We start from the raw sequence: 26,200 nt of genomic DNA, 5'->3' as shown, positions 1-26,200 counted from the left end.
GTGATCACATGGCACACACACAGCAACAGGTGTATCAGGTCCAGCCAGCATGAGTTTAGAAAAGGGAGGTCCTGCCTGACCAACCTGATCTTTTATGACTGGGTGACCCATCTAGTGGATGAGGGAAAGGCAGTTGTCTGCCTGGACTTCAGCAAAGCCTTTTATGCTGTCTCCCACAGCATCCTCCTGGAAGAGTTGGCAGCCCACAGCTTGGACAGGTGCCCTTTTCACTGGGTTAAAAACTGGCTGGATGGTCAGGCCTAGAAAATGATGGTTGAATGGTGCCACATCCAGCTGGTGTCAGTCACTAGTATTGTCCCCTAGGGATCAGTGTTGGGAACAATCCTTTTTAATATCTTTATTTGTGATCTGGATGAGAGGATCAAGTGTTCCCTCGGTAAGTTTGCCAATATCACCAGGCTGGATGGAAGTGTTGATCTGCTGGAGGGCAGGAAGGCTCTGTAGACAGATCCATGGGCCAAGGCCACCTGGATGAGTTTCAACAAGGAAAAGTGCTGTGTACTGCCTTTGAATTGCAACAGCACCACGGGCTGGGGGCAGAGTGGCTGCAATGCTGTCCAGTGGAAAAGGACCTGGGGATGCTGGTGAACAGCAGCTGAGCATGACCCAGAAGAGTACCCAGGTGGCCAAGAAGGCCAATGACATCCTGTCCCCTATCAGCAATAGTGTGACCAGCAGGACCACGACAGGATTGTCCCCCTGTGCTCAGTGCTGGTGAGGCCAGACCTTGGATCTTGTGTCCAGTTGTAGGCTTCTCAAACCAAGACATTGAGGTGCTGGACCATGCCCAGAGAAGGGCAACAGAGCTGGGGAAAAGTCTGGAGCACAAGTCTGGTGAGGACCACCTGAGGGATCTGGGAGGTGGTAGAATCAGCATCCTTGAAGGTGGTCAAGAAACCACTGGACGTGGCACTCAGTGACATGGGCTAGTTGATGTGGTGGTGTTCAGTCAAAGGTTGGACTTGATGATCTCAGAGGTCTTTTCCAACTTAACTGATTCTGTGATTCTGCAAAAAAAGATTTGCCTTCCACACATAGACAGAACAAATTGCCCACAAATGCAAGTTTTTAATTTTAACCCCAGCTGCTTTCCTACCACAATACAGTATCTGATCATTGCTGAGCCTAACTTGATATTTGACTAACTCTGCTACCAGTCACAGCTCTGGAGTTTGCAGTGGGGTGTATGAGAAAAGACTCATTTGCAGTATCTATAGTCTGGATGAAGCACTGTGACAGACATTTTCATTTGAGTCTGTGTCCAGTTGCCTTGATATCGACTTTCCCAGCTTCAGCTGTCAATAAATAAAAAAAGCGTGAGGTTTTTAAAGATGTTTTGAATGGTTTAAACTACATTAATTTTCTTAGTTTTCCACAGTAAGTATAAATTGAATAATCTTGATGCAATCCCTGTTTTTAAAGGATTGGACACATTTAACCCTGAGCCTGCTTGGTTATGCTTTGTGATCATTGTCTTGTATTTATTAGGTATGTGTCATAAAGGGGACACTGACATTCAGAAGCTCCATCTGAAATGACTTAATCAAACTTTAAGACAATAATTTCTGACAAAAGAGATTAATCTTTTCAGATATGGACTGTTATACTCTATTTGCATACAGAAAAAGTGTCTTGGATGTTGGTCAAGTTTCCTATAAATATGCAATGAGTAATGATAAAACTTGGCAGTGTAGCATCTGTGAACCTCAGACCCAATTTCCTATCAGTCTCCACATCTTCCTATCATTACACTGTTAAGCTTTGTGGTATATGTTACAGGAATATTTTACAGATAAAAAACCTACAGGCATATTTTTTTAATTAGGTTCCACCGCTACCCCTGCTCTACAAACACACCTGTACTAACTTTAATTTTATGATGATTATCTCCAGGACATTTCTTGAAACAAAAAGAAAGACAAAATCTCCCTAGCTTGAGGGTGATAGGCTTCTTTATCTGAAACAAACTGGTTTTATTAGTATGCTGCCAGAAAATGGAAAAAAATATACTTGCTGATAGACTGGAATAAAATTTAAAATGTATATACAAATATGGGTTCTTTTGTTATATGAACATCTGATTCTACTTCATAACAATATTGAACCATTTTTTGTGTGGAAGTTCTTTCATAAAAGGCAGAAAGGCCACATAATGCAAAATGGTATAAAAAATGTTGCTGTGCATACTAAGAGCATTTATTGATCATTAAATGCATACGATGACGCAGCTAAGAGTCCTGTTCTGCAGTGTTTAATGCCCTAGCCAGAGTGACTTGAGATGGTCTGTGCTTTCGTGTGCTTGGCACACCAACAGAGGGCTGCCCGGGGGAGTTGTGGATGTCCCATCCCTGGAAGCACTCAAGGCCAGGCTGGATGGGGCTCTGAGCAACCTGGTCTAGTGGAAGTAGCCTCTACCCATGGAAGGGGTCTGGAACCAGATGAACTATAGGGTCCCTTCCAACTCAAACAACTCTATGATTCTATGAAGTCATCAGTGGGTGTATTTCAGTGCACTTTTTCCTTCAAATTAACCATTCACTCAGTCCATTCCTAAACTGAGCAAATATTCTTGAGGCATGTGAAAAGCCCAACCCTGACTGCCATCCATGAAGACATGAAAAAGACTCAATCCTGGCTTGTCTTGAATGTATTTTGCCTGCAATACTGCTCATCACCTATGAACATCAAACAGGGCATATAGAGAGGATTTAAACAGAGTTCTGATATTTTTCAGTTGTCAATTCAGCATCTGTTGCAGAGAAAATAATGTCGTGAATTGACACAGTCACCACTAGATTCTCAGTTTGACTTTTCACAGAGAACTTTATGGATTTTGTGATTTAAATTTCCTTTGACATTTTTTATTACACAGTTTTGAAAAAATGTCAAAAGGTAAGAAGAGAACAATGAGTAGTATCAGAAAAGTGGAGAATGTCATGAAAGAGGCAGCCTTTTGGGTTTGAAGGAAAAAAAATCTCTGCCGTTTTTATAGAAAAGAATAATAGATATTAGAAAGGTGGGCATTAAATGTTACTTACGGGGAAATAAGAAAGGTTACAAAAATGTAACCTTGAGGCTGAAAAACTGAACAGCTTTTAATAGTTTCCCTTGCAAACCAAATTCTTTGTCTCAATGCACTAAATGACACAGGCATCCCCTGTGATCGTGTAAAAAATGTCAATGTGACAGTTAATTGACAATGGCCTTACTGCTTCTCAGAGGAAAAAAACAGTCACTGTAATACCTCATAATGAAATGCATTAGGCAGCCTAAATGTACTGATTGCTACCAGCTTCCCCTACAACTGATTATATTTGTGGGATTGTTAGAATATGGCTTATAATGAGAAATCAACTCAACCTTGACAACAGAAGGATGTTAGGTTCTCTTTAGTTAACCTCTGAATGTTATGAATTATTGCATAGAGAGATATTAAATTGCAATGCATGCAGATCAAATCCTCACTTCTATTATTCTGTCAGTTGTTTACAGAACATCAAGTTCATACCTATCAGGGTATTTTTAACTATTATGTGAATAATTAAATCATACTGTCTCCCCTGTACATCCAAGCAGGACTGAGTAACATCACTGTGGTTTCCTAATGTTTGCTCTATAATCCATATTACTCCCAAAGACATTTTCAGTAATGTAGTTCTGCTCAGAGAGTTTCTTACACTTTTTTTTCAAGCTTTTCCTATTTTTCATGGCAAGGCAATTCATTTTATAGTGTGTAACAATGTGTATCTTGTATTTTAATATACAAAGAGAAGCTTTTGTGCAGAGGTTACTTCAGTACCCAATTTTTGAAAGGCAGCTATTTTGCAATTTGAGATTCTGTGCATTTCACAGTCTAGAAGTATGTAGCTATTACAAAACTAAATGTGTTTTATGTATAGATTTCTGCTTGGAATCACTGATTTTCCACACAACAGGGACTACTGTCTCAAAACTAAAAACCTTTCCGAAAAAAAGGGTGGTTTGTTAGGTTTTCTTAATCAAGTCTTTAAAGAAAAAGAACACCTAATCAATAGCAAAATTACCTTTATTTACTGTGCAGCATAGGCTCTACATGCATAGGTTGTACAGCTTGCACACCTTTATTTCTACGTGACACTTTGGGGTCAATTCATCTGCTGGATAATGTCAAAATCTGAAAGATTCTGCTGTAATACACTGTCAACACTGCAGCATTGTGGAGTCTATCACTCCAGTCAGTGGTAGGTGCTTCAAGAGGATAGGTGGAGCAGGGAGATTTACAGTCCTTATCTAGAAATCTGCTGATGATGCTGTTGTACCTCCATTGAATCATTGATTTTCTTCCAACTAAATTGCATCAATGAATGAATTTTAAGGCTTAGGATATTACAGAGAAGGAACTGAGAGAATATACATTAGACCCAACTCTTAAAACCGAACAATGAAAGGCAAGATAGAAAAGAACAATTGAGAGGTGTCTTCTATTGTTACTGTTTTCAAACACCTTGATAAATTCAATGTTATTATTTTCATTGTTCTCATGCCATTCACCGAGCATTTTCTTCAATATTTATAATGTTAATATTAGTTTTCAAACAACAAATGGAAGCTATAACATGTTCCTACATTCTGAAGATTTTGCTTAGCTGGGTGGGAGTAGAAAGACAAATTCATAACTGAGTTGTGATGGTTGTCTTCATCCAGAAGTTACAGTGGTAGCCTAACAGAACACAGGACAATGAGAAAAAGTCTTTTCGCTGCTGAATATCACACCTTCTTGTCCTTGTTTTTACTACTGCTGTAGTAGCTTAGCATTTCACTGAACACTCATGCAAATTTATTGCATAAATAATTATTACCCAACCTGCAAGTCAATTTGAAGTACCAAGATACTAAGCTTTCATACTGGCTCAAAAATCCTCCCCCCACAAAAACAAGAAAACCTGAAGCCACCTGTATTAAAACAAACCTGTAAACACCTACCTCTCCTGACAACGCTAGTGGGTGCAACTGTAATATTATATTAATGAGCTTTGGGAATTAATGATTTAAGAATTCCTAGCCTCTCAGCTTTGATCCATTAGTGGGTATAGATTCAGTGGGAGTTAGCACAATTGGGCAAAGGCTGCCTAAGTGGAAAATTGATCCTAGTAAGTGCTATCTTACTTGCTTGACACATTAATGGTTCCTGTTTTAGTGCTTTGAACTTTTGCTCTGTGATAATGTGAGTTCAAGTCCCACTTGGGATGTTGAACTTTCAGTAAAGTCTTAGAGGGAGCAGGGGGGAATCTGTCATTCCTTTACATTTTAATTAAAAGGATAAGTTGAAAGCGATGGAGAAAATATAATGAAATTACCATCATCATCATCTAGCTCTGGAACTGGGAAATAGACCTGTTCTGTCATTTAGTCATGGGAATGGTTGACTAGGGACTTGAAGCAGACACTGACAAGTATTAAAAGGTGCTACATCCAAAGTCTGAGCTCCTTAGTCACTGTGTGCCTTTTTGCCCAGCCTGCTGGAAATGAAACAAAAAAAAAAAAAAAAGAAAGAAAGAAGAAAACCCAGCATAATTCCAATGACTTTGAACAGAGTTTGCACTTCTAGCTCCTATTAATCAGACATAATATAAATAAAATGAAATAAATGAATAGTTTCAAGAACACCTTGCAGACTAATTAAATAGTTCTCATGGAACTCTTGGGAGATGGGCAATTAAGTATTTTCCCAAACAGATAATTTATAAAAGTTGAGTAGAGAGATGAACTAGAGAAAGGCACCCAGGGACTCACAGTTAATGACAATGTGGAACTTCCTCAGGTCCCATCCTCTGCTAAGATTTGTTGAGTGAGACTGAATCTACAGAGGAAAAGTTGCATTTTCCTGGGTTATTAAACAAGCCTTTTACAAGTAGGAAAATAATACCAGATTTTAAAAGGTTTAAACATTTATCCCTCCTTCTTTCACCCTCAACATCCATTTCTGCCTCAGTATAACACAAAATTTAACCCTTTAATAGCAGAAAGCTTTGAGGCCTCTCTGAGGTTATTACCACTGTGCATGTATCCCTTGAGAAACCAAACTCAGAAGCAAAAAATACCTTCTGTTCCTGTATAAGCTTTCAATTTTGGATTGTTACAAAGATTTATGGGCATGAAAATTTTCTCCTTTAAAACTATACCCAAATTTAAGAATAAAAATGTACAAAAGTTCCAAATTATTTTGTAAGGTACATTGAACTTTCATTTTCTGATTTTTAAGGAGGGCATCCACTAGAAATCACAAAACTTCTGATTTGTTTTGCAGACTCTTTAGGTCTGGATAAGCCTTTGAGCTTTTGGATATTTATCCAAGTTGACCTTGAGGTTTTCTCTTACGTGTGCTGCTGCATAAGAGGAATAAAAAAAAGACTCTTCTGGCCACTGGTAGGTAGCATTTTTATTTCTAAAATGGTCAGAATAGAATGATTGCAACTCAGTAAACTAAGCAGTGGTACTTTTGTAATCTTCCTGGTAAGGTGACCAGGGCAAATGAAAAAAATTAAATGCGGTTACCTCTGGCATTTAAATATTTATGTCAAAGCTACCTCTGATGGCTAAACACCACCAAATAAAAGTTGCCACTGCACACCACTTGGTGTATCATCAATTCATAAAAGACAAAGAAAACTTTTCAACTTGAAGGCTTATCCACATTTTTAATGTCCAATTTGCCTATGCAATAACATCTTTCAGCAGACAGACATAACTGTTCATGGGTTGTTCTCACAAATGCTTTTACTACACTGAGTAAAAGAAGCAAGAGCTCAGAAACAGGCTTTAATTAGATTTCTTTCATATTTTTAACCACCTTCCAGAGATGTTCTCATCCAGTAATCTGTTGCCAAGCTCATAAAATTTGACTCCCACTGCTCTAAAAACTGGTGGGTATTGTAAGGAAAAATGACAAATTATTTGGATCCCCAGAAAAATGTCTGGGCAAAATACTTTTAGGAGGAAAATAAACAGAAAACCCCATAAACCACCTTCCTTTCTTTATTTTAGTGGTTGATCCTAAGGTGGTATTAGTTCAATCATGCTACTAACAGGGTAGAATTCCCTGGTAAGATTCCCCAGGTACTGTGGGACTTAGCTGTAGCTATTGGCTTTTGGTCATAGTGGCTTGGCATTGCTTGGTTTTCAGCTGGCGTGAAGTTGTATTAAATTCAATGAGAAATGGCTCACAATTACATGGACCACTGCCTGAACACTAAGGCTGGCTTCCTGCTACCAATCAAGTCCTCTTCCTAAATATTGCCACCACGACATACATAAATACCAAGGATAATCACCCAGTTTGGCCAGCTCAACTGTTTTTCTCATATTTATTATTGAAGAGATTTTTAGGACTTTGGGAAGATCTCTGTCCAAGAGTTTCAGATATCATATTAAAGAGACAGCAATACTAAACACTTAACCCTTGACTCCTCATCAGAAAAGAATGTACCTTTAATTATGTGATCAAAACTAAGCTAGTATTTAGAAGTTTTGCTAAACTGTGCTACAATTGGATATATAACTAATGTTCAATATCCAGGTAAATACTTTCCCAACCAAAACCCTCTGGCAGTGTTTACAGTGATGTTTAGGCAAAGGCAGACATCTACTTTGCATCAGGTAGTCTGTACCTGAAAAGCAAACCACGCTCCCAAAAAGAGGATTTAGAACATCCCAAAGGAGAACTGAGCCTGCAGCATTATGAATCATGATTAGACACATCCTTTCATTCTTTCTTTTCTTCCCAAAACTTCACACAGGCCTTTGCCATTATCTACCTGAAAGTAAATTAATAGAAAATAGAAAAACAACCTGGGTGCCCTCTGCCCTCCAATCCCAACCAATATTTGCTCACATTATCTGACAGAAAGGCCAAACACAGAGAAAATGAATTCCTGGTATCTGATAAATAAGTGGGATTTATTTATACAAATTTGTTTAATTCTGGTCTCCTGCTTGTCTGCTGGTTCATCTGCTCTGTTTCACTCATTTCATGCAGCAGAGGGTTTTTCAATTATAAATCTGGGCAGCACAGTATATTTGAACATTCTGTCAATTTGATTTGTTTTTATGCCTGTAATGAATTTTAAACTCCCTCCTCAAAAGTCAGTATGTACAATCTGGAAATAGAACTTCTGGCTTTTTTGGTGGTAATAAAAATAACCAGATAAATGGGAAAAGACTGAAGATAAGTAAATCAACCTTAGAGGAGCCAGTGATGAATCCCAATAGACTGAGAACAGTTTAAAGCTCCTTATCCTTCTGTTTATTTACTAACTATCCTCCATAGTCTCCTCCTTCTCTTTCTTATTTAATCCATTTTATTTATTAATGATTCTCTGATCATTGTTTATATGCTACACTGAACACTTAAGAAAAGCTAAGCAACAACTGGCTTAAATAGTTACAATTTTTGGGCTTGATTTCAATTGCCAGAAACCAGACTACAGTATTCCTTGTTGGCAGCTAAGTCCCCCATGGGAAAGAGCAGGAAAAGGTGTCTACAACCTTGGGCATAAGGTCCTCATGTATGATGAAGCTACACGAAGCTGAGAGCATCAGGACTAAGCAATTTCTCCTGGAGAAGATCAGGACTGGGTTCTCAAGGGAAATTGGGATTTTTGCCTTGGTCTTTCCTCTCACCTCAAGATGCAGGACAAATAGAAGGCATACATTTTCAACATCATGTGTGTGCACACATATATTTTTATAGATATGACTATTCCCTGCACCTGTAAGGATTACCCTAGGGAACTGAGGGTGTATATTTTGGAGAAATGCTGACTCAAGAGGTACCTTATTGCTTTCTACAACTACCTGGAATCAGGTTTTAACCAGGTGTGGGGCAGTGTCTTCTCACATGTAACAAGCAATAGGATAACAGGAAATAGCCTCAAGTTTCAACAGGGGAGGTTTAGACTGGATATTAGAAAAGAAATATCTTCTGAAAGGATGGTGAAGCACTGGAACAAGTGCCCAGATAAGTGGTGTAACCACTGTCCCTGGAAGTGTTCAAAAACATGTAGATGTGATGCTTACGGACATGGTTTAGTGGTGGATTTGACAGTGCTTGGTTAATGGTTGAACTCCATCTTAAGGGTCTTTTCCAACCTTAATTATCTTATGACTCTATAACAGTAAGACCTTGAGATGTAGTTACAATATATGTAAAAAAGTTGTCAAAGAACTGATGTTTCATCAAAGCCAAATAATTAACATGCAGCTTCTAAGCAAAGTTTTTGCTGCCTCTGTAATATAAAGTCTGGTCAAACTCAAAAATTCTGTTGAAGTACTGTGGAGCATTTCACTGATGAGCTTTCCATGAGGTCAAGGCTAGAGGTATGAAACAGCAGTGCATTTCAGGGCAATCCAGCCTATTAAATCCCATACTGGCAATCTGATGATGTCCTCCTGTTCCCTGTGTCTGATGAACAAGGATGTGTTTTTCTTGCTAGATGTGTTAAATTTATTGACAACCTTAAGCAGTAGGAAACACACTGCTGTTCTGAAAGTCAGGGCATTCCCAGGGCAATCATCAGTAAGTGGCTAGCAACCCAAATGGCAGAACAAGTCTGTAAGAAATCAGAGATCACCAAATGTTCAATACTGACTGGCTGGAAAGTGGATAGCTAAGAGCTTTGAGAAATCAGGTAATTAACCCAAAATTCTCTCTTGTCAATAAAATGTACTTGAAATGACAAGTTATTTTGCTACACAATAAGGCTGTCATACCCTTTATATTGCTCTGTTGAGTTTGTGTGGCAAGGTTTTGGTGGCTGGGGATCTACAGGTGTTGGCTTCTGTGAGAAGTTGTTAGAAGTTTCCCCCACGTGAGACAGAGCAAATGACATCCAGCTCCAAAGATGGACCCATTTCTGGCTAAGGCTGAGTCCATAGCAATGATGGTAGCACCTCTGAGATAACATATTTAAGAAGGGTAAGAAAATGGGGTAAAAAATTGGACAAAACTGAAGCCAAAGAGAGGAATGAGAATATATGAGAGAAACAGTTCTGCAGACCTGAATGTCAGAGAAGAAAGAGGGGGGGGAAGTTCTCCAGGTACTGGAGCAGAGATTCCCCTTCAGCCTGTGGTTTCGACCATAGTGACCCAAACTGTTCCTTTGCAGCTCACAGAGATCCACAGTAGGGCAAATATCAGACTGCAGCCCCTGGAGGACCCCACGTTGGAGCAGGGGCAGCCTGAAGGAGGCTGTGACCCCTTGGGAAGACAGTGCTGAAGCAGGCTCCTGGTACTTCTAGCTCTCTCTTCACCAGAGCCATGCTAAGCAGGTTTGATGGCAGGACCTGTGAGCCTGTCAGAAACCCATGCTGGAGCCTTTTGTTCCTGAGGTACTGCATCCCACAGAAGGAACCCATGTTGGAGCAGTTAGTGAAGAACTGTAGCCCAAGGGGAGGATCTCACAGTGGAGAAGTTTGCAGAGAAATGTCTCCTGTGAGAGAGACCTCACTCTGGAGCAGGGGAATAATGTGACAATTCTGCCCCCTGATGAGGAAGGGCAATCAGAGAAAATGTGTGATGAACTGGCCACAGCTCTGATTCCCCACCCTCCTGCATTGCTGAGGGGGAGGAGGTAAAGAAAATTGTAAATGAAGTTGAGCCCAGGGAGATGGGATGGGTGGGGGGAGTTGTTTTGGTTGTTTTTCTTATTACCTTCTCTGATTTGATTGGCAAGAAATTAATTTCCCCAAGGTCCAGTCTGTTTCATCCATGATGGCAATTGGTGAGTCATCTCTTCCTGTCCTTATGTTAACCACAAACCTTTCAGAATATTTTTTCTTCCCTGTCCAGCTGAAGAGGGGAGGCATAGAGCAGCTTTGATGGGCACCTGGCCAAGGTCAACCCACCACTCTTGGTCCTAAGTAAATGGGTTCTTTCTTCATCGTGATAGGAGTAACTAGAGTGCACCTAAATCTGTGCAGGTATTTGGTAGTTTGCTGCACACATACTAAAATAGTGGCATCTTTGCAATCTCTGTTTTTCCACATAACTTGGAGTTTCTGAATATGCATATGAATGATTGAAAACAAATTCTACAGTTTATTGATCTCTGAAGGCTTTATTTTATTTTCCTGAGTCAAGAGATTACTTTAGCCTTTATAGGAGTCCTCAATATAGTTCCTATTGTAGCCACACAAAGAGTTTTTGTTTGGAAACAGAGTGAGTTTTGCTCACATTATAATCTTCTTTCCTTCCTCTGCCACCAACCCATCATTATTCTTACTTGTTGCTCCTGTTAAAGAAATTGTCACAGGGAAATGATGAGAGAAGCCAATGTTCTTGGGAGTGTTGGAGAAAGTGAAAAGGTAGGATTTTGGAACTGGCAAGCTCTATGATGCTCAGACTCCACAAGGGTCAGGAAGGAGCTTGCCCTCTTCTCTTTGGGCCTGACTAGCTGAGACTTTGGTTTTCGAGGTTTTGAGAGAGAGTGTGCAGCACAGTGACTTCACAATCTCTGATTGCTCTATCATTGATGCCCTCGAGCTAACCTAGGAAAGAAAAAATTACAGAGACATGTCCACCTTGGGTCTGTGCTACTTTTCACAAAGGAAGGAAGGCACCTTTCACAGTCTGAAAATCCCTGTATTGTTAGAAGACCATAGGTGGCTTAACTGATAGCACTAGATGATTAATTTTTTAGGTAGAGTTACATGACTGGAATATCACTGTTACTGAATGAGCAAACTCAGGTCAGGAGAGCACGGTGTGGGAGAAAGGCTGTTTCAACAGGCCCTTGTTTGCATAGGACTTGCATTTACCTTGAGAACAGATGAAAAGAGTAAGTTTTATGCCTGCCAGAGGAAGAAAGAGCTTGTCAGCAAATGTGCAAATAAAGGCATACATGCATCCTGACAGCAAGAGATAAGTGACCTTGTAATTCTGATTTTTTCACTAATAAAGACCACTTTTCAATTACGTTCAGAATAGAAACACTTATTCTGTAGGATATTATTTTACCTGCAAAAATGTATGTTGCACATGTATGAATGATGCAACTGAATTATCCTCTGTAAATTTGCTAATCCACAGAGGGAAAGGCAGATGGATCAAGAGCCCCCCAAATGAATTGGCACAAGGGAAGTCTGCAAAATAAAATACAGTGAACACAAAACAACAAGGTGCAAGGTGCTTGGGACAGAAATTAGGCACAACGTAGGACAGGAATAAGTTTCACAAAACAGCCAAGAAGGCAATGTGATGAACAGAAGCAGAAAATTCACTTTATATGTAAGAAGTCTTCCTCTCCAGTTGTTCAAGGTTTTGAACTCCAAGCTGGACCCCAAAATGTTCCTCCCTTTGAGTACTGTGCATATGAGAAACTCCTTAATTTTCTCCTCCTGCATATTTCTGTAGCTGCCCAGTTGTACCTGTGCTTTGGCAGGTGCTCTAGCTCTGCTCTCAACATGTGCCTGAAGTGCTAATATAATTTTCTCTGGATGACTTGCAGGAATAGGGGTCAATGAGCCATCTGATAAAACCTGGCATGTAGTTTACATCCAATCCATTTAGTGCTTTATTTCACTGTGGAACTAGTTTTTGAATGCATTTAGGCACCTGTGTGGACTTTGTGCAAGTTTCCAGCTTACTTATATATTTGGGAATAATAATTGTATTGAAATTTGAGTTTTTCTAAAAAAATGACAAAATATTACCTAAATTGGTAAATACAGCATCTGCTTCATCATTCATGGCATTATTTTCTTCCAAAACTCTAATGGCATTACACACCACTATTAAACACAAGCTCATGACACCAACATCTTGTTGTGCAGGTTTGATGTGGGATTTGCTGGGTTTCTTACTAGATTTCTCTCCTCTTTCACTGCTAAACTGAAGCTTCACTATGCTGTCAGGCTATAGCTCATGCCAAAACTCATTTAGTAAACAGGTGAGGTTTCTGTAGATGTCTGCACCAGAGCTAATCATGCTCAACACCTTTAATGGTTGAGAGAAACAGACACTTGAAGGCCATGAGTCATCAGCTCTGAACAAGTGAGTTGGCTGGAGCCATAAGAAACCCTTTTATTGTTCATGACCTTGAAAAAATCCTAGCTCAGCTGCAGACACCCACATTGTTGACATCTATGAGTAACAGAATAATCCCACAGCTGCCCTTCAGCAGCCACACTGTAGCCTGCGGAAGTGACTTCAAAATATTTTCTAATTTTCCCAAATTCTTAAATTAAGACATGATTTGTATGGTTAAATCAACGACTCATTTGCTTCCTATTTTCTTTTGTGACTGGCACAATTTTATTGTTTTGCTATGTCTATTTGTTTTGTAGGTAAAGAGTTTTTAAAAGCATAAAGCTGTTGGGACTTCCACAGCTGAAATATCTTAAGTGAACATAGTCAGGAAGATAGATGCTTTGGACTGAAGAGGAGAGTATGGATTTGTTTTTCTTATCTCTATTACTGAAAGTACTATGAGTGGATTTTCCAGAATGGTGCTATAAAAACAAAAGTTGATTGATTAATTCAAAACCTATAGCTAGGAAATGTTTTCCAGGGATACTTACAGGAAATACACAATGGTCTATGAAGAGAAGTAATTTACTATGTGCACACTGATGGGCAAATTTGCTGTGATCTGAAACATGCAGCTATGGCAGTGACAGATATGACAAAATGACAATTTTTACAATTACTTCTTCCTGTTTTGCTGAATCAGAAGATGAGGATATCAGAACTGCAAGCTTAGTGATATTCCCTAATTACACTTTTCAATTGTTTAAACATATGGGAAACATGAATGTGTAGATATAAGAATACATAGAGTGTTTGACTTCAAATTGCAGCAAGTTCACTAAAAACTAGCCCTGTTTAAATGAAAATATCTGTCCGTGCACTATTCATCTTATGTTGCAAGAGCAGTAACCATAAGGAGGGTGATTTTGCCAAAGATTAATGCAAGTTTGTCCTTTGCCTTCAGAGGTCTTTGAATCAGCCTGTACCTGTTTCTAAAATCATCTCTGCGTCAGAAAACAAGACAAGAGTGTAATGGGTTTATATTACATGGGTTAGACATGAAATGCTAACAAAACAAGAAACTTGAGGGAATTTACCTGAGGAGAAAAAATGATAAAGCCGAAACAAAAACCTCCCTCCCTGAATTGTTCCTTTCCTGGTGTGGTTGAGCTAATCACATTGTTGTTCCTCCATCAGCATTTTCTCCCCTTCCACAAATCTATTTACTCCAGTTGGCAGATTTAGATGTATCCAGCATTCTTCTCATGAACCATTTTTACTACAACATTTTTTGCAATCAGAGTTAAACTGTTAGCTATTTTCCTGAATCATTGCTCCTTGCTTCTAATGCAAAGGGTTGTCGCTTTTGACCTTGCTGAGATAGAGAGGACAACTCCTGCCTCATTGACTTCACCCTCCCACTATCAAAAGCACAACCTACTTCTGATGTTTTTCAGAAATATATTGAACTCGATTTAATTTCACCCAGTGATGACACTACAGCTTTGGAACCTCACCCTTCTAAGGGTTAGACATCATCTTTTAATTACCAGCTTAAATTTGTTAATTATAAATTTATACTGAGATATTTTTTTGTCAGTTAAACAGCCCCTTTTCTGTCCTAACATAAACACAGTTTTGATGTGTTTAAAAGGCTATACCAGCAGTTTAGTCACCTGAATTCAAACTTATGTGTGTATGTAATGAATATCATTATTCCAAATGTTTGTAACGCACATGGGAATAATCATTGGCGTTTCCAGTGAACAGAGAAATAAAAATATTTTTAGTCAGATCCCATGTGCTTACCCTAGAAGAAAAAGAGATATCTATTAAATAGAAACTCAAGGAGAGAGAAAAAAATTAACACATGAACCCATTTATTCTTCAGTGTACTATTCTCCACAGGAAAACTGTTTCTCAGATTTATTGATATGGGTGAATAAAGGTTTAAGAACAAACATTCGCTTCTGGTATGACATTATTTCATGGTTAGTTAACAACATGATGGGCACTGAGAAAACAGCAGCATATACAGATATCTAAAAAATGTAATGAATGTGCTGCTATAACATAAATACATAGTACAGTTTTCTTCCCCATCTTCATAAAATTACTGTTTTCTCATTTGTGCCATTTTTTTTGTTTGCTTTCTTGGTAGCACAGGAGATGTATGGATGTGAAGCTCACATATCAGGATTTTTTAATTTCATTTTTTATGATAAAATGTGCTAACTTTAAATTGAATTTTGTCATAATGAGGAATAGGAAATCACTGATCCTTGTTGCTGGTATTACTGTATCTGCAATTCTTTGAATTGCTGTCTGTTCCTGAGGCAGAATGTCCTAATCTGATAATTTAAAATTACATCACTGATTATGTGTGAACAAATAGACTCATGAAATGAAAGAATGTCATGATTAGACTTTCAGATGCTCCTGGCAACACACAGGTTTAAAACCTCTCAAATCTTACACCCTGCCCACTGACCCCCTTGAGAGATATAGGTTTTTAACAGAGAGACCTTAAGCTACTTTTATAAAAAGAAAACCCATGACAACAAAGCACAAAACACGACTTTAAAATATCTACTGAAGATCTGGTTTTGATAATAATAAAGGTAACATTTAGGTGAGGCTTATTCTGAAAATGCTGCTTAACACATTAATCAGGATTACTTCACGTTCAGCTATGCTCATATGCACATGTATCATTTGATGCACTTTTAAACATAAACATATTTTAGACAAGGCTTGTTTTATGTACAGCATTTAGCAGTTTTGTGGAATAATAACAAGAAGCATAAGAATGAATCTTTCTGATAACAGGACATTAGGCTTCCCTTTTTCTTGTGCCTATAGATCTGAAAACAAAATGCTTCCAAACAAGTTTAGACACATCTTTTTAAATAAAGGCCAATGTTTTGTATTTTTATTAAAGTAGTAAATATCAAATTATGTTATCATATCATCAGTTTAAAATCCTAAACTTAAGAGAGTATGTGCTGGGAATTTGAAAAGCCAGTGCTGCTTCACAGCCGTTGTACATTTGTATTTTTTTGTGTACTTTTGTTTGTTAGACTACTTGACTCATGGGTGCTGATAGCTATTGTGGAGAAGGACACAGAGGCAGATGCAGAGGGAAACCTGGCTGTGTCATTCACCAGCTTAGGAAGTCAGCAGACATCAGGAAAACAAGCCCTTAAAGGCACACATCAGTTTAAGCTAGTCAAGCTGTTCCTTCTACAGAAAATTAAGAAGGAAAAGCAATTTATCCATCCTAGGTATCTAGGAATGTTAGGAAAGTTAGGAAAGATGAAAACAAACCTTAGTTTTGAACCCAAAAAGGAGAAAAAGTCTGAAATATTGCACCAGAAAGCTTCTTAACACAAGATCTGCTATCTTACAATTATAGGGCCAAATTTTAAAATTAGAAATAAATATATATATATTGTATATATATTTATTTCCAGTTAAGCACTGTTTACAAATTTTCTTGAAAGAATTCTCAGTTTAGGATTGCTAGTGAATGATCCTAAGTCAGCATTTTATGTACGATTTCCATAAAGGTAAATGTAAAAGAAGAATTCTGCTTAACCAGGTCATGGGAGTTATTGTTACATCAGGTAAAACCTAGAAACTGCAAGATTAATTAGTATAATTTGAAAAAAGACAGTATAAGTAAAATTCAGATGCTGTTATATCTATGTAATTAACTTGTAATTGAAGCATAATTGCGCAGTGGTTTTGCTTTGCAGTAGGTTGCTAAACTGGATTTGCACAGTTATTTATGAATGGGTTAGTTACACAAATTTTGACATCACACCAAATTTATTTTTGTGACAAAGTTCTTTCAAATTAACAAGTAGGGAGTGTACAGTTTTCCAATTTCCTTCACTGAAGAATGTTTAATAACATTTGCATGTAATAGGTAGACATCATGCAAAAGTTGTAGTGAGTTAAACACGAATCCTAGAAGGTTTTACGTTATACATTATGCATTATTTCTCATAACACAGAGCTCATAAAAAATACATATCACTTGGGCTGATAAAGCAAAAGAGGGAAGACTGAAACCTTAAGGCAAAAATATTCTAATGAAATGTAATAAATACACAACAGGAATAATACTCAAGTAATTTTAGAGAAGTAGTGGAAGTGACAGAGTCATCCAGTCTCATGTGACCTCCCGTTACCCAGTTACAGGGAATGATGGACAGCTGCATCAGGAAGGGAAAGCAGCTTGTACTACAGAGGAAACAAACTCTTCTAAGCTATTTTTCTTGATAGACATAATAGTTGTCACACAGAAAAGGGAAAAGAGAAAAGAAAAAAGAACCCTTTAGAGCATGCTGGCCCTTGAGCAAATAATAAAACCTACAAGGTGGCTTTAGAATCTTGGTAAAATGTTGGAACAACTAAGAAGCAGTTTTAATGCAAGTCCATGTTTTATTCATGCAACTAGTGGTTCATTCAATGTTTTGGGCCCAATATATATATATTTTTTTCATTTCTGTGGAGCAATAAAGCTTGTTCTGATCACAGTAAGGAAGCTTTTGCCATGGCTGTGGCAGACCCTAAACTGGGTCCTCTTTCCAAAACAGCAGACAAAGCAATTCAAGGCAGAGTGTTCAGAAGGTAATGATGTTGTGCTTCTACCTTAGCACACAGGCTGATTAGAGAAGTTGCAACACAGAGCTCTGGGGGCATGTGCTGGTTAACCCCAAAGGTCTCTGTTATTTGCCAAAGCAGCAATCAGTGAGCAGGAACCCCAGGGCCAGGAACATCCATACCTGAATGCAACCTGAAAGTGCCCAGAGTCAGCCTGGGCATGAAACAGTGCTCTGCATCACCAACAAACCCAGTCAGCCTCCTGCACCCAAACTGCATCCTGGGAACCATTCTTTGCTGTGCTCACTTCCCAGTACTGCCTGGAGGTCACTTGACAGAATGTGATTTGGCCCAAATTCTTCCCTGTCAAGTATTTCTATTATATATATTATATAGAGATAATATATAACAATAGAATTTATTTACACATTTTGGGACACAAAGTAAACAGTGTAATTGTGATGCATAATCTTAGTTAATTATAACTAATGCAACACTTTTTTAACACTTTCTTTGAAAAAACTGAAGAAGCCAAAATTAAGGGAGAACTCTTCAAGTAGGTATTTGTATAGGAAATTCACAAATAAAATAATATAGTTACAAAACCCTGAAAAATATTTTTACTAGATGAATAAAAAAATCCTATGAAGTTAAGCACCAGCTTGCTCAAATGGATTATCTCATCTGTGTAAATAGATTTAAATGGTTATTTAATAGAAGCTCAGATTTGCAAATTGTGAGATTTTTTCTTGAAAACTAAATACATCTCCAGCAGCAGTGAGCATCCGGTGTAGACCAATGTACAACACATCAGCATGGATACACAGTGGAACTAACTCATGGTGCACTTTTTGCAAGGTAATGACATATTTAGGTTTTAATAGAAATACTCCATGAAAATGCAAAATAATCTGAGGGAGAAAACTCAGTGGGAACTCCCATGCATTTTTAATTATTTTAGCCAGGGTTTCCAGCTAAAATTTTCATAAGAATAAAGTGAAAAAACAGCATTATTTTAAATGCTTAAGCCCACTCTCAAGATGAGCTTGTACTTTTAACTATCTTGAAGATCCCTTTGGAATATCTTGCTTTGGAGTAAGCAAGCCCCCCTGAAATGCTCCATCTGTCAGAGCAATGTTATAGGCCCTCTCATGTAAGTACTTTAAAGAAGAAAGAAATCTGAAAATCAGAAAGTCTTGAAGAAGCTGTCTTTTGAAGAAAGGAAAAAGCAGAGAGATAAGACATTATTGCTGAACAAACTACATTTATGAACAGCACTGTAACTGATGTCTCCCTTTAACAGCAGTCATCACCTTCTCCTGTCACATCACACAGACACAAGAAAATAAAGAGTTTAGAAACCTGATTTTCTATCCAGCGGTAATAACATTAGCCACCTTTAAACACTTTCTGTTTCATAGCAGGAGGTTCAGTATTCTTTTATAACTTTTTACCAAAATTGAAATTCTATCAAACAGGGCTTCATTTGCCAAGCAGAAGTAGCAATATCCATTAAATATCTGTTAGATTGGTATGCTGCTGGAATGCAGGCACAAGAATTTATATTATTTGCCCAACAACCATATCACAAAACCACATCACAAAAATACCCAATTTCTTGTCAGGAAAATAGGATGTGTAGGCACTAGAAGTAGCTGATTTTACATGCTAAACTCAGGATCTTTCTCAAAATACCTTATTTCATGAACTTTATTGACTTGACGAAGTATAAATGTGGCAAAAGATCTGTTTTCTTTAGCTATTTCTCTCTTTATTTTTGATTTATTTTGGGGGGACATACACATAATGAATTTGGTTCCAGATATTGATCTGATACTGTAATTCTCCTTACCTACTTAACTGTACAAAAACATGTCTGAAGCTATCATTAGAAATAAACAGGGCATGAACAAACTCTATGAAAAGAAAGCACAACAAAAATTCCATTGGGAAGTATATTAAGAAGGCTTTTGAATTGTATATGCAACAATGGAAGAAATGAGAATACAGTACATCAGGGTATAATAAAATCATGTGTCTCATCTATACGAAAATTCATAAAAAACACAAGGGAGACAATGACATTGTATATATGCCATGGTTTGATGCATGAGATGTATCTACTACAAAATACCAATTAACATAACTCAGGCAGGTTTTTATATATATGTCTGTGTGTATATATATATATATATATATAAAACTTCTAATGCCACTGGTGTATAAGGAATGTGGAAAGCTAGAAAGTACTAACTGATTCACAAAGTCCAGCTCTAGATACTGTCAGAAAATCATAATGTAGATGTTTAGTAGTGAAAGAAATAATGGTAGACCCATTATGGTGAGGCTGATAAACAAACCATTCATCCATAATTGTGATGTGTTAGTTGCTATGACACAATCTCTGGTTTTGTCACATCACTCATAAACAATGTTGGTTTTCTGGGGCAATGTCTTGGTTTAGTTTTGTTGTAAAAGTACTGTAGCTAGTTCATTGCCCTGTGATAGCTGAAATCATAATTTCTGATAACAGCCAACCAAATGATATAAAAAATAGAGACAAAAATGCACTAAAAAAATCTAAAAAAAGAAAAACATAAAACCTCTCTGTCATAAAACTTCAGACTCAATTCTTATCCTATTTGGAAGCTGGCTGCCTTCTCCTACACTGCATTTCACTAGTCCCTCCTTGTTCAGCAAGGGGATAACTTAGACTCCCTCACGATGTTTTGCTTGAAGGATTGCTGAAAAAGGCATTGGCTGGATTGTCTGCCTCAATGTTTTTCTGAAATGACTGTCTGGCATACAGTCAGATATCTTAACATTTTGAAGGCCTGAACTCTCAATCTTGTCAATTCAGAAAGAGTCCAGAGAAAGCACTTTCTTCTTACAAAACCATGGAATCATAGAATGGTGTGATCTGAAAGGGACCTTGCAACCCCCATGCCATGGACAGGGATACCTTCCACTAGACTGGGTTGCTCCATGGTCAAAATGATTGGGTGAAGTCTGGCTTCCAGTCATTCAGAAACCAGTTTTCCAAAGCTGGTCATCCTCTAGGGTGCCCTGATGCCTTAACTGGCGAGAGACACACTTGTGACCAACACAGAAAAAGCAAATCTGAACTTTTAAAACTATTGTTGAATGAAGTTGAATGGAGAACAAATTCTGCTCAAAGAGATTCATTATATTTTTTTCTTAATTTTGACCAGAAGTAGAAAATTATGAAACTGTTACAGAAAGAATGTTGAGAGCACCTCAACTTCAGATGAACTACCTTCTTTTGCCAAAACAACTTGTTTTATTTATGTTTTGTTAATTACTGTATACATTTTAATTCCAAGAAAATTAAATTCCCCCTTTTAATGACTAAAATAATTGGATGCCAAAATAAATAAGATTTTTTTTCCCAAGATTCTGGGTTTCAGATAAAGTGTACTTTCTCACAGAAAACAGTTGCATCAACTCCTTTTTGCTAAGTCATCACAGCATTATCAGAATCCACAGCCACCATGGTAGCCCAGGATGGGAAGGACCATGATGCCATACCCTGCCCATTCCCCTTGGATCATGAGTAGCCTTTGGAAAAGGCTTTGAAAAAGTATCTGCTTAATTTCACAGGGTACAAGGACCACAAATGTTGCTTGTCCTAACATGAGGAGTGCATCCAGGGGAGACTCCCAGCATCTTCTAGCAAGTTCTCTTGTTTTAAAGCTGAAATTCAACTTTGCCTGAGTCAGACGACATTATGAAGACATGGCTTTTATTGTCACTGGACTCCAAATATCAAACAGGCTATGTTTTAGGGTAATGTAACTCACAGAACTACAGGATATTACCTGTAGAGAAAGCTATCCTTGAATAATCTGTGCTTCCAATATCTTCCTTCCCACCTGCATATTGTCCCATTCTGTCAGCAGCTACCTTCTCAGGAAGAACTATGAATAGAAACGTCTAGAAATGCAGCATGGTTTGTTTTGTGAAGGACCAGATGGCATCCAGTGACAGATATATTTCAACAATGCATTCCCAGAAGAGGACACTTCTGTTCCTCTGACAGTACCTGGAGGATACATACTTCAGTAAAATATCCTGAGATTCTCCACCAGTTACATGTAAAATTATTTGCTTCTGTTCAATGAGAAAGCACATTTTTGGTGTTATTACTTTATTTTTTTTTTCTTTTTTTTTTTTTGCTATTATTTAAAGAAGGAAGAGGATTAAGAGATTCACGTTCCTTTCACAGGCAGGAGTTTATGACTTTATTTTCACCAATAAAGTTCCAGATATTTTCCATCAAACAGTCTCAAACAGACTGGATGTTTGATGCTACAACTAGGCTTTACTTCATGATTTGAATTTTAGAAAACATCAGGTTATATGTTTGCATGCATACTGTATTTGCTGACATCTGAGTGGGATCCATCTGACAAAGGCAGTGTTGTTTTTCCCTTGCCTCCCTCTAACAAAACACAGAGAGTGTCATCATTCACCATTACAGTTAGGATTCAGAGTCTTTAGAAGCCTGGCAATAAAACATATTGAGGCGTCAATACCTTCCTTCCATTCATGGCTGAATGCCTTCTAATCACCAGAAATCCTCTGAACAGTCTCTACCAGAATAAAATAAGGTTTCATTTAAAGTCTGAAATTGCTTTTATTTTAGGAATCATGCCTTATTTTAGTTTCATCATTCTGATTCTGTTCCATATTCAACAGCAATTTATTTCTTAAGGAAGGTCTAACTTAAGTTCTGGGTTTAGGAAAATAATCAGCTGAAGTTTGCATGATTCTGCTCTGTGCTATTTCAATTGGGCAGGCAGAGAACTATGCTCAAACCCTGGAGGTTACATCAATTTTACAAGTTTGCTTTCTAACCACTCTTTGACAGCAACATCTTAAAAATCTCTGATATTTCGCTAGCTCCCACAGCTAAAAACAAGGGTATTGTTTTTGCAAAAATGTAATTGTTCCAACTTTTGTCCCACAATTAAAATAATATGTTGTTCTGTTCTTGCACTTTTCATAATTTTTCACTGTAGGTCCTGCTAAATATGAGTTTGCAAACTCTATGGGCCTTCTCTCTTTTTCATAATAGCAATTTTCCACTCAAACTTCTGCCAACAGAAACAGTCAGGAGTTACTGGTATGCTACTTGAAAGACATAAAGTGATATGTTTTAGAAGCAGTGGATATAAATTTGTGTTTAATTTTAGTAATACAAGTCCTATAAGCTGATAGGTGTAAACTGGTGTCAAGATTATACAAAGAACTTCAAATTCAGTCAGAATGTTGCTTTGATATATTTACACTCAAAACCACATTTCCAGTTTCACACATTACAAGTAAATTACCAGATATCACCAGGCTGCTAAGAACTGATAATTCGGAGCTGTGGCTCTATTTCAGCAAGAAATGATAGTTTGTTTTCTCACACAGGAATATGGAAACATCATCTGAAATACAGACATATGCTTTGAAGTTGAGTGAGAGCAAAAGATTCTCAGCATCTGCTAACAACTGTTGGGAGGCTTGGGTTAGATCTTGGATATAATCTGTCAATTTGCATTAATCAAGCTAACTCACATTTCAAGACATAATGAAATGTGACCAACACAACTAAATAAATGAACATAATATAACAGCAAAATGCATTCTTGATGACAGTGGGTAAAGAAACTGCAGTTTTGGTTTAACTCAGAAAATAGTGCTTGATTTTTTAAAAGTATTTTTAGGAAAAAATGTGGCTTTTGCTGAATGGTTTTGGCAGTTGTCATAGAAACTTCAAAGGGTATGACTAGGGCATAGGACTACAACACTGAGGATTTAATTTGCAACTAAATAAAAAAGAAACTAATCAGTTGCAACTTTCTGTCAAGAATCAACCACCCTTTTAATACTGATTATAACCCATAGAATGCATAGAGGGTGTTCTATAGTATTGTTGTTCTATACTATTCAATAGTATTGTTCATATATAAACATATTTGCACATATATAACCATAGGTATTTTCCTCATAGATTATAACTGAATAATGATGACAGACTTCTTGACCAAACTATCACAGAAGCATCATTGCTTTATCCTGTAGCCAAACCCTTACTGAAGTTGTGACTGGATATTGTTATAACAATGTCAACACCATGCAGAGAAGGTGATCCCAGACAACAACAGCCAGCAAAACTCACCTCTCATTAATTCAATTGTAAAAAGATTAAATCTACAAGATTTGCTTGAAAACAGACAAGTCTATTATATGACAGAAATAATCTGTCAAGAATTGGTCACATTTTACATACCTCCATATCTGTATTTTGTTCAGTAAATACCTCTGATTTTTTGTTATTTTGTGTACCTGCAATCCTTAAGAAGTTTCTTTAGGACACCTGAACAGAGTTTCATTTCTATAATTGCTTAAAAACCAACAGTTTTTTCTGATCAGCAAATAAGTGAATGATATAAAGGAAAAAGCACTCCTGCATCAGTTTTCTCCAACCAGTGCACTGCGAACTATAGATGTGCTGAGTTTTACAGAAGGCTGAGCAGGCTGCCAGAATAGCTCCATGCTGTACCTACTGCTGGTCGTAATCCCACCACACAGAGCGTAAGAGGTTGGTAAATCCATCTGTTTCTGAGAACTGGCCTCCCATCATTCCTGTGTTTATCTTTGATTTAATCATTTGATTTGATTCACAGTGCTGCTTAGAGCAAGGATTTGAGAAAGCCCTTACAAGAGATAGCCAGATCTGCTCCCACTGGGTTGTGTTAGTGTTTGTGTACTCCACTCCTTTAAAATGCTGCAACTTTGTTTGTTAATCCCTCCCTCTAGAAAGAAGTGTGTAATTTTATCTCAATACATCAACATTACCTATTCTAATCCAAGCTATACTAGAAAATGAACCTCAATGGAAAATGATGTGGCCTAGAGATCAATCCTTAAATTAGTTGTTTAGGGGTGGAGTGATGAAAAGCTTGCAAATCGCGTAAATCTTACTTTCTTTGAGTGGGAGTGAGGGGTTTTAGCTTATAAAGCTGTTTTTCAAATTTTATGCTAACTATAGAGTATTCCAAAACCAGATTTAGATCCTCAGGCCTTAAAATTCCTGCAGGGCGAATTACTTTACAAAAAGAATTATTTTCTTTAGAAATGCAATCTATCCCTGCAGGCTGGTAAAATTTAAATCTGTGATGGCATCTCTAACAACAAACCAAAAAACCCCACAGGTACAGGTTTAGCTAAATAAGCTGCTGTAACAATGAAATCTTTATGTCATTAAAAATGCAACAAAGTAACTTGAGTTTCTAAATGAAATATAAATAAAGAAGATGCACAGAAAGAGAATTTCAGTCACCTCTACTCAAGCCATGAGAGGTTGCAAGACTGCAAAATTGTAGAAAATCTGAAGTTATGTCTCTTACCTTAATTACAGATTTTCACCAATGTCCCAGAAGCAGAGAACATCTTTTTTTTCCCAAGAAAAGAAATGCGTCCATCCTACCAAAAAAATAAAGAAGAAAAAAGAAATTGGAAAAAAGACATACAATTTCAGAAAGTAAGTTTGTCTTGTATTGTTATGGAATTAGAAAGTAATTATGAAGTCCTGTTTAGTGCCAAAGGAAAGGAAGTTTAATTATATTTATTATGAGGAGATCATTGTATTGTGAAACATTTAATGAGTGTTAAACTAAGACAAAACAATAGAACTGAAGGCACTTCTTGTGTCGCTTCTTCGAACAGCTTTTAGAAAGTCACCATCTTTATGTATGATGGGTTTGTACAGGAGATTTTCTGAGCTGTTATCCATGGGATACACATTTTTATTTTAATCACAATACATTACACTATTAAAAAAAAATTATATTTTTATCTGTAGTAAGGTCACTGACCCTCCATTCCTGCACCTAAACATAGAATTACTGATAAATATATCCAAAAGGAAAAAACTTGTCCAGGTATATCTAATTGCATCAAAACATCTATCTTATAATACCACTGTTCACCTTTGTTATCCATCCTGTATCCCACTAGGCCAGCAAAGATACTCCATCCACTTAAGGCTGTAATACTTAACATTCAACACACACTCAGACATGTACATGTATACAGAAAGATACATATATACATTTTAGAAGGTAATACACAATGGTAACGTAAAACCAAAACATTTAACTTCAAGTCAGGACCCTTCTGATATCATTTCCACAGACTCTTAAAACACCATAGGAGATGGTCTTGATACAGGAACAGGACAGATTCATAGAATCATAGAAACAGAACCTTTTAGGTTGCAAAAAGCTTTTTGGGTTGTGAAGTCCAACTGATAACCCATCACTGCCAAGCCCACCACTAGATCATGTCCCCAAGTGCTACATCAAGACATCTTTTAAACATCTTTGGGGATGGAGACTCCATTGCTTCCCTGGACAGCCTGTTCCAATGCCTGACAGCCTTTTCAGGGAATAAATTTTTCTAATATGTAATTTAAATCTCCCCTTGCACAACTTGAGGCCATTTGCTCTTGTCTTCTTTCTATATTCTGGCTAACTGCATTGAACACACTGA

General features: G+C 37.5%; 1 protein-coding gene across 1 annotated transcript in view; it reads right to left on the bottom strand.

Annotated features, from left to right (window-relative positions):
- TENM4 (teneurin transmembrane protein 4) overlaps positions 1 to 25,123 on the bottom strand; it is a 917,609-nt gene extending 892,486 nt beyond the window's left edge. Inside the window, exon 1 of the mRNA XM_085066138.1 lies at positions 25,057 to 25,123. The gene's annotated coding sequence lies outside the window, so the exon portion shown is untranslated. The remainder of the gene's footprint in view (positions 1 to 25,056) is intronic.
- Positions 25,124 to 26,200: the final 1,077 nt, after the last annotated feature.

Source organism: Lichenostomus cassidix, chromosome 1 (assembly GCF_008360975.1).
Source record: "Lichenostomus cassidix isolate B80296 chromosome 1, HeHo_3.0, whole genome shotgun sequence".
NCBI classification, from domain to species: domain Eukaryota; kingdom Metazoa; phylum Chordata; class Aves; order Passeriformes; family Meliphagidae; genus Lichenostomus; species Lichenostomus cassidix.
This window is presented reverse-complemented; position numbering and strand designations above follow the sequence as displayed.